This window comes from Melanostigma gelatinosum (genome assembly GCF_949748355.1).
Source record: "Melanostigma gelatinosum genome assembly, chromosome: 15".
Taxonomy (NCBI): domain Eukaryota; kingdom Metazoa; phylum Chordata; class Actinopteri; order Perciformes; family Zoarcidae; genus Melanostigma; species Melanostigma gelatinosum.
The window spans coordinates 24,270,487-24,286,343 of NC_136648.1; positions in this window are offsets into that span (position 1 = coordinate 24,270,487).

The window sequence follows — 15,857 nt, forward strand, 5'->3', positions numbered from 1 at the left end:
ATTTGATTGGCTGAGCCTTACAACGCATGGAGTGGTCTCACCGACGTCACGATCTCCTTAGTTACGAGGTCGGTCGGCCATGTTGGAGTACATACAGATCCTACATGGCGGCGCGTAAACAAGGAAGTGCAGCGAAAATACAATACTTTGAATCACTGGATAGTGCATCAAAGGTTCGCTACCTGGCCAAATTGAAGGTTATTGGTAACTTGGATCCCTATACGATGAGTGCAGATCGTTTCAGTGCCGAACCTACTTATCTTCCATCGGTAAACTACGCCAACATCTACGCGTATCTCGTGAACACCCCCAGTCCTTACACAAAAGACGAGTTGGAGTGCTACAAAGGGCTTGACGCTTATAATCAGTTTGTCAGTGGATGGGTCCGAGACGTCAAAGCAACGGTCGTCGAGAATTCTCATCTCGTCATTGGGAGGGTAAATATATACAGATCTGGTCCGATATTTAGCAATATTCAATGTTTACTCAGCGCAAACAGACACGTGTGTTTGTTTACATTGTACGTGCATGTCATTGTGTGCGTGTGTGTAGGAATTCACTTTCAACTAACTCCTAACTTCATCCCCCCCCACACATATATATATATATATATACATATATATACATATATATATATATATATGATCCGACGTTAAACTCATATCAAGCAATGCTGAGGCTGCATCTCTGTGTTTCGCCTGTTGTACACGCTCGACACGTCTCTGGCACCGACTGCTGTCACGGTGTAAATAAAAATATACATTCATTCAATGTTAAACACAGCTTATACGCGGATATGTGAGTTCTAGTACAAGAAGGTCAAAAACGCCAGGTGGGGCACTCTCGCACTCGCCTGAACAAAGTGGAAATTACTAGAACTCTGAAGGATAGCTTTTGCCCCAGTTAAATGTCACATAGTCTTACAGAGAACCAGTCTCAACTGCCTGCTCCATCTTAGAGATAGAAAGAGGCGCCCTTGCATATCTAGCGCCTAGCTTATCTAGTTGGCCGAACATAACAATATGCGGCTGAATCAACATCTCACACACTGACGTTCCAGAGAAGGCGGATCCCGGACGTGAGCCAGTGTGGGCGGAGATGCTCAGTGCTCCATCAGGCCATTTGAATGCTAGAAACAAATCCGCCTCCTACTATTGCTTTGACCAATAGGCTCCAAAAGGAGGACCTAATATATGAACGCATGCGCACTCTGTCTAAGCGCCTTTTAGCTTTTCATTCACTCCTACAGAGTGAACTTTTTAGGTCCGTGCACGTTTAACTGCTGGACATAATACTTCTGTCACAAATAAACCTTATTGCTTGAATTGAGCTAAACGCCTCGACCTAAGTCTGTTCACCTGAGTTTTCTCCTCAACATGAGATTTATTCTCAACATGGTAGCAGAGAATGGTTTTAACGATCAGTAGGAGATAAATCTCGTGACGGACTTTTTCTTCTGTCCACAGACAAAACAACAGGTGTTTTCCCGAGAGGCTGGGGATTCCGGAGGCCTGCCGGAACGATTCTTATCACCTCGGGAACCTGATCAAACAGCGCTGAATCAAAAGGTAAGAGCAGAGCCTATTTAAATGAAATCTGCAGAATTGTATGTAGGAAAAACCAAATTTAATTGATCAGAAGTACCGGGTGTGAGTATGAATTGCTTTGACTAAATTTTTAAAGATAAATTGACGAAGCATTGTGACAGGATTGTTATGACAGCAGTGGGGTTTTTTTAGCATAGAATGTACATGTGTGTGAGTGGATCTAACAGAAATTAAGGATTGTAAGTTCTATAAACTGGCATCGTGTTCACCGTGTAAGTTTTGATAACTGTTCGGAGGTTACACAGCCGTGGCGAAAGCTTCGGTTCGCTGACCAATGACGGTCTGAAAGACTGAATTCCGGGCCACACTGTTGATTTATGCGAAGTTGCAAGCTGAGATTTGGATCAAGTATATAGAAATGTTGTTGGAATACGCTGATGTGACTGTAGTGTGTCTGGAGACTGCAAAACGCCATTTCCTAAAGGGGACCACGTTCATGCAATGTTGTACACTGTAAAACGAAGATCCATCCAGAGAATTTTAATTGAGAAAAATAAATTGATGAGGTTAAATTGAGGTAATTGATGAGGTTTGTGTACCAGTATTGCAGAAGTGGCAGTGTATGGGTTTGCATGCAGCATAGATGATCTCAGGGAGACATCGATTCAATTGTAGCACAAGAATTCGCCATTTCCTTAGGGACCGTGTTCGCACAAGGCGTACACTGTAAACAATAAGGTCAATAGACCTTTCCTGACGAGGTCTGTGTGCGATTATTTGTGGAATCACGGCAGTGTATGGTCGATTGAGTGTTGAGTAATGCCTATTAGGTATCCATTTCCTTCGGGACCGTGCTCGTGAAAACGCTATAAGAGCAGATCTATATGTGATTTGTGCGTATTTCAGCGACGGCAGTGTATGGTGTCAATCTGGTATGGATGTGAGTGACTGTGTGAAGCGTACAGGTGTTAGAGAGTACATGTGTAGTGGTAAAGTTGTAGTGTTTTTCACCAGGTTGGTGTGCTTTTCAGAGATTGACGGTCAGTGGAGCAGAGCACACGCATAAGACACAAGCTTTGCACTCAAACACAGAACCACAAAACACTAGGATAGAAGAGGAAAGCTGAGGGTTAATATATGTGTGAGTTTTACTGGTAGAGTTACAAAGAATACAGATTTATTGGAAATTGTGTTCCATAGGGACCGTGAACAGAGTTAGGAGCGAAGACACAGCAGGCAAAGGCACAGAGGCAAGGGAGTGAACATCTTAGATAAGAAAGACAGCTGCAGCCAAAACAGGGAGAGATAACAACTAGGACAGAGGGCACAAGAACATTTGACAGGAGCTTTGGCTCCCTCTGTGGGTGCTTCAGGAACTGCAAGAAGAACATTTGAGAGGAGCTTTGGCTCCATCTGGTGGACATTCGGGAGTACTGCATCCAAACATTTTATATTGAAAAATTTGAAATTTGAAATTTGAAATTTGAAATTTGAAATTTGAAATTTGAAATTTGAAATTTGAAAAAAAAAGAATTTTGAAAAAAAGAAGATTGGAATTGAAAAAGATTGATTGAAAGAAAAAAAAAAAAAAAAACTTGAACTGAAAAAGAAAAGAACAACACAAGAAGACATGGCTGGAGCTGTGGCTCCATCTGGTGGCTACTCAGGAGCACTGCGTGCAAAACTGAAAGAAGCTGTAACAGACACAAGAGGCAAGACTGCATGGAAGAGAGACAAGATTCATTGGGATAACTGCATGAAACGATGGACAAAGGAGGGATGGTGGAGGGCGGCTAGTCCACTGCCTCCATCAGCCAACAACCTCCGATTCTTTGCCAAAGATTCGACAAAACGAGTGGCCTACGCACAGACAGCAGAGAATAATCAAACCAAACGACGTGTGTTCATTAACCCCCTGAAGCAAGCCCGCAAAGACAGAGAAGAGGAACATCGAGTGGCGATGATAGCATTAGAATTGGCCATGACAGATCGGATACAGGTGGACATGCTGACTGAAAAAGAACAAACCAGGCCCCATCAGTTACTCGACATCACCCCCTTCGACATCACCCCTACCACACAAGCCCCGGTAGGTCTGGAAAAGACTGCACAGGAACCGGGCCAGGCATCTCTGGCCTCGGCCCCTCCCCCGCCCTCAACTGGCCTGTATCCAGCACTCCCTCCAGTTGCTCCCCCATACTCCTCCAACAATCCGTTTATACAAGCACCAGTGAGAACAGTGAAAGGAGGAATGTTGTCAGGAGCATTCAAGATGGCACTAGATGATGGGTGCACCATCGAGACAAGCTCCACCCCAACAGAGCGAGCAATGAAAGACATGATGAAGAGGATGGAGATGTGGGAAAGAGTTGTGACAGGAGTCACCAGTGGGGAACACAAAGAGGATCTTCAAGGAGCAGCGAGAGGCCAGTGGTACAACGAGGAGGAAGGAGACGACAAGGGGCAGCGAGATTTCAATCAGGAGTACATTCAGCGACTTCGCGACAAACTCGCTGACACATCACCTCGCCCCATGCACTCAGAAGATACCTATGTGACAAACAACCTGTACCATAATCCTGGAGCTGAAAGACAGCCATCACGAAGAGACTCAAGCGGACCAACTACATTGGAGCAGCTCTCTGTCGTGCGAACAGAGGCAGAAGAACTAGTACAGACTCTAACCTCAATTATGGGCAGCGGCAGAGAGTCCAGCAACCAAGGAGCACCGGTGGAGCGGTCAACATATGAGGTGGAGGGCACTCTACACGGAAAAGTCACCCCCCTTCGGGCAGGGACTATCGCTCCTCCCCCCCACCATTACCTTCGGTCCCATGGCCCGCCCCCCAAAGAAAAAACAGAGGAGACTGTCAGTGAATATCCCCTGAGAGCAGCCCCCACCCTCGCGCAACCACAGCGTGTTCAATTTGTGCCTTTTGGGTTTGCAGACCTGACCAGCATAGTACAACAGCTTCCATCCCTCCATGCAGGAGCCGATCCGTGGATTCAGCTCACGGAAGCTTTGACAGCTGGCCGTCAGCTGGCGGTAGGCGACCTGAGAGCACTTCTCTTCCGCTGTCTGGACCCAACCCAGTGTACTACCCTACTATACATGGCAGGCGCCGGTGTGGCACCAGATGCCGACCCCTTTGATCGATATCGTACAGCGTTGTGGCAGGAGCTCAGAACTAAGTTCCCCACTCCAGTGAACCAAGGCGCAGTGGCAGCATTCATCTGGGCCCCGGCAGAGCCCCCGCCCCTGTACTTGGCCAGAGCAGAACGGGTGTGGCGCGAGGCCTTCAGAGAACCACATGATGCAAGCATTACCACAGTGGCACTGTGGCGCACAATGGTAAAACGAGGCCTACCTGATGGACCTCGCCAGAGCATGGACGCAGTGGTTGGCCTAGAGGAAATGACACAAGACATGTGGAACGCCCAGCTCCGACATTACCTCTCCAAGCACATTCAAACTGAGGCTGGAAGTGAAACAGAAATTAAGACCTTGCAGAAGGCCCTACTCAAGAAACAACTCAAAGAACACGACGCGGCTGAGGCCGCCGCGAAATCTAGGGTTTAACAGGCTACTCACGAGCCCATATCCCAGACTACACCAACAACACCACCATTCTCAGCTCCCACTTGAAGCAAGCACTTGCACATGCCGCCGCACTCATGTCCCCAGACTACTCCCTACCGTTCCACCTTGATGTTTCCGAAAGAGACAGCCTACTCAATGCTGTACTCTTACAGAAAAAGGGGGGTGAGAGACAGGTACTGATGTATCACACATCAAAACTTGACACTGTGGAAAATCTCATATTGTCATGGGCCATCCACTGGAAGCCAACATCCGCCCTGAGCTCACAATCGAGCACATCAAAGAACATCAAAAGAAAGCAGGACCTTATGAATGGTCCGAATGGACACGAAGAGGAGCCTCAAAAGACAAAGAAGGTCTGTGGAGAGCCCACGACGGCAGAGTGGTTGCCTCAGCAGAACTGTGTGCAGCACTCCTACCAGGGGCCCACGGACCTACACACGAGGGAAAGAGACGGACATTGGACAATTTAAAACAACTATGGTGGCATCCGCACATGGAAGCGATATCTTTCCTCTTCTGCGATGAATGTCAAATTTGTGGAAATCACAACCCAAGAAAACCATTCAAGACACCGATGGGATCTTATCCCGTGCCCTCTGCCTGTTTCCAAGACATCAGCATAGATTATACAGATATGGGACTAGAGAACAGAGTGCAGGGAAAGAGGTACATCTTGGTAATGGTAGACAGATTTTCAAGATGGGTGGAAGCAATTCCCACCAAGAGAGAAGACGCGCAGACAGTTGTAAGGTGGCTGCAGACAGAACTGATTCCCCGTTACGGAGTGCCGAGATGCATCCGCTCTGATAACGGATCACACTTTAGCAACACCATGCTCGCACAGGTAGAGCAATTTCTGGGAATCACACACCGATTCGGGTCAGTCTATCACCCGCAATCTCAGGGCTTGGTGGAACGAGCGAATCAGACCCTTAAGGCCAAAATTGCCAAAGTTTGCGCGGGCTCCAAATTAACATGGGTTGAGGCCCTGCCCCTGGCCCTTATGGCCATGAGGTCCGGAAAAGGGGGAGAAACACATCTCTCCCCACACGAGATCATGACTGGCCGGCCGATGCCAGGTCCACCCAGAGATGGAGGTCATATGCCACCTCTGGATGTACAGCAGATTGAAATGTCTGACTATATGAGTGCCCTAACTTCTCTTGCTGAAGCTCTCTCCAAGCAGATCGAGAGGACTCGAGCAGTACCTGAAGCAGCGGCAGCTGGAAAGCAGATACAAGTAGGTGATTGGGTCAGGGTCAAGGTTCACAAGCGCAAGTGGATTGACCCCAGGTGGACTGGGCCGTACGAGGTGAAGGAGGTTACTTCACACTCGGTCCAGGTCAAGGGCAAATCAGGCGCCCCTTGGCACCACCTGACACATTGTGTCCCAGCACCGGTACCAACCAGAACACTAGGAGAAATTCGCACTAATTTGGAAAATGCATCAGGAACTTAGATTATGCAATCTTATGCAAACCCCGCCGACCGAGGTCGGCAGCGCTTCACCTGGGAAGGGGCGGGATGTGGGAAGAAAACTATAATGGGGGTGGGAATGGGCATACTAGTTGCCTTACTGATCTGGGGATTAGAAACCAAGTATCAGACACACCAGCACCCATCTCATTCAACTGCCCCTCTTCCCTCTCCATCCCCGAATCAGACACACACCCGAACTAGACATAGCACCCCACCAGTTTCCGATCCAGACGATTCAGATGATAGGGACCTAAACATAGAGTTACAGCCATTGAATGAGTAGTTCCAAAACATAGAAGTTCACACCTAGCAGGTGTGAAAAGGGGGATTTGTAAATAAAAATATACATTCATTCAATGTTAAACACAGCTTATACGCGGATATGTGAGTTCTAGTACAAGAAGGTCAAAAACGCCAGGTGGGGCACTCTCGCACTCGCCTGAACAAAGTGGAAATTACTAGAACTCTGAAGGATAGCTTTTGCCCCAGTTAAATGTCACATAGTCTTACAGAGAACCAGTCTCAACTGCCTGCTCCATCTTAGAGATAGAAAGAGGCGCCCTTGCATATCTAGCGCCTAGCTTATCTAGTTGGCCGAACATAACAATATGCGGCTGAATCAACATCTCACACACTGACGTTCCAGAGAAGGCGGATCCCGGACGTGAGCCAGTGTGGGCGGAGATGCTCAGTGCTCCATCAGGCCATTTGAATGCTAGAAACAAATCCGCCTCCTACTATTGCTTTGACCAATAGGCTCCAAAAGGAGGACCTAATATATGAACGCATGCGCACTCTGTCTAAGCGCCTTTTAGCTTTTCATTCACTCCTACAGAGTGAACTTTTTAGGTCCGTGCACGTTTAACTGCTGGACATAATACTTCTGTCACAAATAAACCTTATTGCTTGAATTGAGCTAAACGCCTCGACCTAAGTCTGTTCACCTGAGTTTTCTCCTCAACATGAGATTTATTCTCAACAACGGGCCGATGAAGCTTCGGTAACCTTCTCATGTCCAAGTTTAATTTATATTTCCTTTATTAAATACTGTTCACAAACGAATTTGCAAATAAAATCACTGACCACTTATAAAGTGATCCGCACATACTCGAGTGTACGCCAAATTCCATTCCTTTATATCTCGAGAGATGCGTGACAGCCATTTCTCGCGGCGTCGCTTGGATAGCTCCTTCGTGTCATTTCCTTGATGTGTAATGACCGCTGGCAAACCAAAGAATGATTTCTTGTCTCTATCAGCTCTGCTGCCACAACCAAAGACGGCACAAAAGTTCACCACCGATAGGTTATGCGACTCAGCCGTGCATGCCAGTGGCTTTGTGTGTACTCCAACATGGCCGACAGCTAAACTGTGACGTCACACGAGACCACTCCATTGGTCGGTGTCTCCTGCACCGCTGAACAAGTACCGTAAAGGCTTTATAAGATGCGCCGCTTAAAAGTAAAAACTCGCTGCCTAATATGTATGATTCCTAAATATCGATTTTAGGTCCTGGGTCCGGATCCGGACCGCGGTCCGCCAGTTAGAGATCCCTGCCTTAGGTCGTCTGGGACCGGTCTACTTTCTGTTCCCAGAGTCAGAACTAAACATGGAGAAGCAGCGTTCAGTTTTTCCACATATCTGGAACCAAGTCCCAGAAAGCTGCAGGTCTGCCGAGACCCTCAGCTCATTTAAATCAAGATTGAAGACTTTTCTGTTTGCTGCTGCCTTTAATTGAACCACATTCAATTAATATATTCATCAATTTCCTGCATTTCTGCATTTTACTACTGTATTTTATTTCTCACACTGTTTTTAAAAAAATGTTTTAATGCAATGAATGTTCTTAATTGTTTTAAATCTCCTTTTCTTTTGCCTTATGTTTTGATGCTTTTAATGGTTTTATGTGAAGCACTTTGAATTACCTTGTTGTTGAAATGTGCTATACAAATAAACTTGCCTTGCCTTGCCTTAAAGTGAACCTAATTCAACACAAACATGATAATTCAGGTCAGGTGGTTGATCAGAAAATGAACCATGCACAGCAAAAAACACATTGGGAACTGGGAATTTTCAAAGCAGAGTTCTACTGATGTCAATACCAGTATTTGCCTCTGATGCAGCCTAAAAATCTGGATCGGATATCAGCGAGTACGCAGGTCAATGCACATATCCGATATCATGTTATCAAATCAATTATCAGCTCATTCACACAGGAACAACAACAGTCGCCACCTAACCGCTACTACACATGTGCAAACTAGTTCTACCAGTGGCGGGCCATGCATTGTATCCTGGGCCTTCAGTGCTGTCCTTCTACAGTTGAACTACCTCCTAATAACCTCATTATGACGCCACAGCTACGGTTATTATTTGTTTCTAGGGGTGCAACATTACACGTATTCGTATTAAACCGGACCTCGGGCCTCTCTTCCTTCCTAGAGAAATAGGGGCTGAATCTGATTGGATAAAAGCTCTACTTAAAACAAGCTGCACTGGAAGCAGAGCAACAATTTCCTTGTCATTTATGTGTTTTATGTGTTTGTATTTTAGTGAAGAAAAAAACACTATGAATTACTATTACAAAGTAAAATGATAATATTTAGAATGTTTGATGGTAGATAGATCAGCTGCTATAATCAAACAACAAAGGCATCTGTATCTGCTAATATGGATCATCAAAGAAAAAAGTGATTCTCTAAAAGTTATATTTGCTCTCTTTTTTCTTTTGTGCTGATCTGATCTGTGATTCGATCCGTGACTCTCTATGATCGGTTGCACCACTAATATTTGGCCAATTATACTGCAATGCTCTTTGCAGTGTAATTGGCAACGGTCAAAAATAAAAGCTCAAGTTTTTAATACCCCACATTGGCTCTACGTTCATTTCAATAGTGTTGGTTATATCTACGTTTCCCTTAAAGTCACATTTTATCTTACATTTCAGAACTATTTGTGACTATGCTCAGTCACTGTCACCACAACACGGGGAGAAAGAACAGATGTTAGAACTGTCTGTGTGTGTGACGGGGGCTTTTCCAGCTCAGTGATAATGGAAGTCCAGCTCCCCAAGCCTGACTCAGCAGTTTTAAACACACACACACACACACACACACACACACACACACACACACAAACACACTGTTACATCACTTGCTTGTGGCTGCTGTTATTCAACCTCTTTTTCTCTTTAGACTTCATTTACTTCAAGTACTTTAGTTCTCTGGGTTCTCCTTTTTCGATCCTCTCACTGTTCGCTTTCTTTCACTGCTGTGTCTTATTTCACAACGGTATCAGTAAGGTGAGATGCTAGTCTGTAAGGCTTAAAGTCTACTAATCCTACCAAAGGACACAAGCTTTGTGGAATGCCTGAGAAGAAGAGACTCACTGCAGGGAAACCATATATGAAGTTCTGCCGATTTCATACTATCAACAGGAAAGCTGAGTTATTGGCAATATGAGGAAATTCATGATGGTTTGTATAAAACATTTTGTCCACAGCAACAAGAACTAAATGTTGTCAAATCTCTTCCGAACAAACAACTAAGAGCTTGTTCAGTGCTTGTATGCTTTTCTTTTTTAGGTTACTGTGAGGAACCTTTAACTGGTTCTGAAACAGTTTAATCCTGGTGCGTCTATTTGATCTACATCAGTAAACGAGACCATCAGAAAGGAGATTGTCTATTTCTAAATAGTTATTCTTGATGCTCGTCATCGGGTCCATTTCCCTGCAACATCTACGATTTCTAGCACCCGGCAGCGTCCAGCCCAACAGATCTAGATCCGGCTTCACTGCAGCCTTCGACCTGCAGTCGGAGCTCCGGTAGTGACGGAGACTGCTGCTGTCAGCAGCGCTCTCCTCCTCCGGCCAGGAGCAGAGAGCTTCTCCTCGCTGCTCCGCTGAGCCAACACCGACACCTCGTTGCTGCAGGACCAGGCCCTAATGCTGGACAAGCTGGAAGGAAAGGGAGGCACGGGAGAACCACAACCAGGACTGAATGGAGCAGAGTGTCACAGCCTGATGCAGTGAATTGAAAGGATTTCTAAAAGGGAGTCTGGTGCTCGGAAACACCACTTTTTGTCCACAGAGACCGCCAAAATCACCTCAATATGAAAGTTCCTTGTAGTAGCTAAAATAAATGAGTAAATAAGTGTAAGCATGGCATGTTTAGCTGTGTTCTGAAAAGGTGGAGGAAGCTGACACTGACTGAGACCACAGCAAATAAGAGTCTTGACTGAGATGCGGCATGTGGAGTGTCGGACTTGACCATAGCTTGGAGGTAGGAAGGAGCACTTCCCTTCGTTCTCTTGTCGGGAAGTAACCTGACGCACCAGATGGTTTGTTACACAAAACCATCTGAGGCAGGCACTTTCATTAAATACTTGGCAGGCGATCGGATGAACCATCTGTCAATCAAAATTTGCTGAGGCCAGTCGGGAAAGGGGAGAAAACGTAATTTCCATGGAGTAAAGGCCTCAATGTCGTCCTTCGCTCATGTTTCCATGAAGAAATACTCTCCAGTTCTGATAGAACTGATGCTACTGCAGCATCTATGCTAACCTCTTTAGGAGCCGCCATTGCTGTTTGGAACCAACAGTAGCCTCTCCATGTCGTCCTACACACACACATAAAACATGCGCCTAGCTGCCGGTAGCTCCTCACAGGATGCCGACTGTTCTGGACACAATCGCATTACTTTAAACCTAAGAGGATGGTCAAGATTTTTTGCGTGATGTCGCAGAAATTCAACTGCCACGCAAGGTACGGCCCCAGAGGTTTGAACTAGGTCTTGTAGCGTGGGTATCTGGCAAGTAGGGATTTGCTGTAGTTGAGGCGAGAGGTGGCGAGTGCCAGGACGAGCGAGGAAGGGATGATCCCTTCTGATGGTGTAAAGAGGGAACTGTGTTTTCTGAGAACGAGTTCGTCATCCAGGGTGGCTCCCAGGTTCCCTGCTGTCTGCGTTACCACAGTACTTTCTCAACGTAGGCGAAGACACTTTGCTCATTGTTCGCCATCAATCTAACTCTTAATGGTGATTAATCTTTAATCTCACACACACACTCATAGAAGAACTGATGAATTCTTAATGATGACCTTGATGACAACACGGCAAAGTCATCCTTATCTCTTCTCTCTCCATTCTCTCAATTCCTCTTTTCTATCCCTTCTTAACCTCCCATCAACTCACCTTCGTCTGTTCCTCGCTAATCCAGCCCCCCTCCCCCGTTCTCCTCCCACACATTCTCAGCAGGCACTGAGGTGGGCAGACTGCTCCAAAGCAGCGGCCCACAGCCAAGAGAAGGCCTCAGCAACAGGGTTCAGGCCAGGTGATGGATGCCAACACTGCTATCTCTCCCAGAGCATTTTAATCGAGCTGAACACGTATCCTATACTTACTCTTCTCACTGCAGCTTTTGTGAAAAGATGAGCCAGATTACAACTTCTGTGTCCACACTTTTTCACAATAAAAGCCCTCAGTAATGTTTGCTTCTTACTCTTCCAACCTGCAGTATTAGCAGACTAGTTTTATTGAAGAATGGGTGAAAGAACGAATGGATAAACAAAGCTCTGCTAATTTAGCGATAAACACATTTACCTTTAAATTCTTCATAATAAAAGTCCCCTCATTATCAATACTGCTTACTCTTGCTCCCTGCAGTTTTGGTAGACTTGTTTTATTCATGAATAGCTGCTATCAAAGCTCTGCTAATTCTGTCATGATCCCGTTTTCCTACATAGTCATCACAATAAAAAACCCTGTTATTTTGTCATTTAAAAGCTTTTACTTTGAAGCAGCTGTGTATTCGTCAGCAGTAACTTCACACGACTCAGATAGCAGGTCTCAGCTGGGCTCCAGCCCCGGCTCTCCTCCCTTGTCCTTTGCTCTCCTCGGTAGAGAAACTGTGAGGGGGTGAAGATGATGGAGACCTCCGTTTGATACAATGTCCGGATTGTGTCCACATGATGTCCACACGTCACTGAGATCCCAACTCAAAGCAGGCCATGCCATGCTGATCGGCTCGCAAGATCTGATCTCCGTACCACAGCATATGCCACTACAATGTAACAGGCATTCAACGGGCAACCAGTACAACTCATGTTGTATTTACCAATTCAAGATGAGCCACAAAGGCTCAACCCTGAGTGAATTAAGTGCCAACACTGTTCCAATAACTGATAGATTGGTCCAACTCTCCCTCTGCATTGCATATAGCAGGACTGGGACTGACAGGATGTGTGTGTGTGTGTGTGTGTCTGTGTGTGTGATGCCATGGCCACCTAGTGTATCACGGTAAAGGTTAGAGCTACTAATTATAAACTCACTGAACGCAGTCATGTGCAGAATGTGTTGTGTCCTTTTATTCAAATGATCGTATTTTCTTGAAGACAATGAGACCGTACATGTTTGCATAGAGAAGTGAGCCGATATACAGGACAAAGGTATATCTACAGATAGTAGAAAACTAGAACGACCATCTTGCGGTTGTATGCCTCCAACAACCTGTGATGTTACACTTTCCATCCATATCTGGCCAAAATGCCATCACTTCTTCATCTTCTACTATTGCAATCAGGTGAGACATCATTATAATTTTACAATCATCTATTACACATGCATAAGAATTGAATAGTGCAAAGTCTTTGGCACTTGGACTCCGTCCTGAAGTAGGATAATGGCGGGGTAGTGATGATGAGGTCAGGTAAAGCCTAATCCCCCTGGAGTCCAGACACTGGTGTTAATCTGCTGCAATCCGATAATGAATGAGGAGCATGACTGTGATGCTGACTGGAGGTGATTGGGGTGGAGGGTTCCGCTGAAGCTTCATTTGACACTTTTAAGACTGTGTCAACAGTGCACTTTGATTACAGGTCACAGTGCACTTTGATTACCAAAATCGAATCAGTTCATCCTTGAGTCGAAATGCACGTTTGAGCCAAAATTCGAAGAAAGTCCCTCAAAGTGTTCCTGAGATATTGTATTCACAAGAATGGTTTGGATAGACGGACAACTCGAAAGCATAAAGAAAAAGAAAAAGAAAAAAATAATGTAGTGCATCACAACAGACTGCCGTCACACTGATAAAAATAACATACCATGAAACTGCGATTAATAGCCCGGGCTTTTATTAGCTTCAATCACTTAATTGCTTCCTAATCTCATTATATGAATCATTTCTGTCATATATATTGACTGTGTTGTAACTCTGTTATGTTGTTCATTCTGTACACATGACATCTATTGTACTTCAGTCCATCCTGATAGAGCAGGGGTCACTAATAGGCGGACCGCAGTCCGGATCCGGACATAGACGCCGTTGTATCCGGACCCAGGACCTAAAACCGATTTTATTTTGACAGAGCGCTTCCATTTTAACCGGCGCAGCTTTTTCAGCCTTCACGGCACTTGTTCAGCGGTGCAGGAAACACACCGACCAATGCGTTATGAATCACATCACGTGATGCAGCTCAGCCAATCAAATATGGGTATTCTGACAAGTTTCCTGACTCGAGTCAGATTTACACACACAGGGGAGAGACGAGGAAAGAGAATGAAGAGTAGGAGAATTACGTGAGTCAGATAAGTTATTTCACATGACGTTCTCCAAAAAGAGAAAAGTGGTCAAAGAGACCAGAGTCTTTAACCAAGAATGAACAGACTCTTATAGGTTAATTCTTCACACGGACAGTTTATAACCAGTGTGTCTCACATGTTCAGAGACCGTGACGATTATTAAAAGCAGTAATGTGAAGCGCCACTACGAGACAAAGCACAACTCTTTTGAACAAACGTACCCACTCACATCTGAAATGAAGACACAGAAAATAAACCTCAGAGCCAACATGATCAGAATCCTAACACATGGATTCACTGTCCAACAATGATGAGAGAGAATAGAGCTGAAACAAGTGGTTTAATAACCACAGATAAAGTCCATGAACACTAATGTCTCTTGTTAGAAGCTGAGAATCATACAATATTGTGGCTTTTTTGATTGACAGCACTTCACACCTGAATGAACTGAATTCAAAGCTGCAGGACAATTCAGTGGAAATGATTTTTCTAAAATTAAGTATTTTAAGATGCACATTTTTCAAAAGCTGTCTTTTATGTAATTTATTCTTTAATCCAGACATTATTTTACTTGAAATGAGAATTTATTTATGTATTTCTATGTATTATTTATCATCCATCCAGTTCAATTTGAAAACTGAGAATAATATTTGTTCAAATATAATTGATGTGTACTTTATTTATTTGATTTGACAGTTGTTGACACAGAGACGTTACTACTACTAGGCTTCTTGAATATATATATGGCACTAAATAGTGCAAGTTAGATATTATTGTAATGTTCCGGACCTTTGCACAAGGAGATTTTCTCAATCTGGAATTTGAATTGAAGACCCGTGTGATAGAGGATCCCTCCTGTTGCTCTCCCTAAGGTCTCTCCCTCTTTTCTCCCCGTTAAAGTTTTTTTTGGGGGAGTTTTTCCTGTACCGATGTGAGGGTCCTGGGACAGAGGATGTCACATGTGTACAGATTGTAAAGCCCTCTGAGGCAAATTTCAAATTTTTGGCTATAGTAAATAAATTGAAGAAGAAGAAATTTAACTCAACCGGCGTGTATTTGAGACAGGACTTTCATTCATTTTGCACAAAACTCATGCTCAGCAAAGATGGGAAATACTATCAAATTGTTCATTTAAACCAGGATGAATATTACGTGTATAAACATCAGGCTATGGAATAACGAATCAAATATCAATCACTCATATGATCTAGCGCCGAGATAGTTAACAACACTCGTTTTATGGCACCCGACACATGGGCACAACACCTCTCTATATCCTTTTAACGCCCACCTGCCCGTCAACCACAAGCCTATCTGGCAAATTGAAAAGGAAAAAGGGGTGAAAACTTAACAGAGCGACGTGGGGATACTTTTGTTCTGTAGCCAGGAAAGTAACGAAAACAAGCATATCCAGCAGTAAGATGCAGGGAGCAGAGAAAATATGTCAGTTAAATGAATTACACATAATGTGTGGCCCTCATGGTTTCCATAAAATGAACTGAATGATTGGAGGAGCTAACCGATCTAAAGATGTGTGGCACGTCCATATGAACAATTGTTATCTGGCGTCTGGGACCTTCGTTTATTTGTCCAATCGTGTAGCCACGCCCGGCGAGTAAAGAGGACTCTGCATCTACAAGGGGCTTTGCTTTTAA